The following is a 1,207-nucleotide window of genomic DNA, read 5'->3' on the forward strand; positions in this document are numbered from 1 at the left end:
GCGGGGCTGTCACACCTGTCTGTGACTGTGGACATGTGTGAAGCAAAACCGTGCACCTGATTCACAACAACACTTCAAAAGCCAACAGGGTACACTCTGTCCTCCCCAGCTACATACACATTAGGAACTTAGGCCAGGATCTGGCTCGGTGCCCCCCCCCATTAGGCTCCGTGTTCCCACAATAATATATGATGTAACTGAAGTGACGCTGAAGAAGCTTTAATAAAACTTGAACAGGTCGACGCTGCCTGGTTTAAACTCTCAGCTTTATTGTCCAGTTTAAAACATTTTGGGAAAGCAATAAAAAAAATCTAACTAATAAGTTACATTACTCAGTGAAGTAATTAAAAATTACATTATTCATTACATTTTTAACAGGGTAAGTAGTAATCTGTCACCTTTCTGAAAGTAACCTTCCCAACACGTCGATGGCAAAAAAAGTTCCTGCTGTTCGTTAAGTCTGATCACAACAGCGTGCACATCATCCGTAACTGGATTCACTTCAGTATTTGGTCAGTACTGTATAGTTGGTGGAAGAAGTACTGAGGTCCTTGACTTGCACTTTCATTTGTAAGTTATTATTCAAGGAAGGAAACATTCCAGCTCATTTCAGGCCTTATTTTGTACTAAGCTCCCAGAGTCACCATGACCCTCCATCAGAACGTCCAAGGTCAAAGGTCAGTGGTCCACGCTCTCACAGAGCTCAGTTGGCTTTGTCTTTAACATCTTGTAGACAAAGTCTGAAAAGGACTCCAATTATTTATGTATAATTTAACTGTTTGAATCTTTCAATGTTTAACCGCGTTACTTTTTAATTTGGCAGTTTTCAGTCCGTCTGTGCTCAAACTGTGGATGTAGTCGAAGCATCTGCTTCTGTATGAGGCGGAATTTACTTGAATTCATTTACACACACACACACATATATAAGGAGAGAGAGTATATACTGTCTATGATGGATGAGCATGATCCTCCAAACATGGGGAATTCACCCAAATCTCAGCACGACATCAACTCCGTGCTCTCTGCAGGCAGAGCTGGTCAGTACGATCAATATGATACAACCAGTCAGGCTTTTCTTCTTCTTCCTGTAGAAATTTCTTTTGTTTGTGCAAATAAAAAATTCAAAAATTCTGTGAAAGTAGTAATACCACAAGTAAATGTTGTTCAAAATGTTATGTACAATAAGTACAAGAGCATCCAAATCTAC

Source organism: Monopterus albus, unplaced genomic scaffold (genome assembly GCF_001952655.1).
Source record: "Monopterus albus unplaced genomic scaffold, M_albus_1.0 scaffold292.1, whole genome shotgun sequence".
Taxonomy (NCBI): Eukaryota; Metazoa; Chordata; class Actinopteri; order Synbranchiformes; family Synbranchidae; genus Monopterus; species Monopterus albus.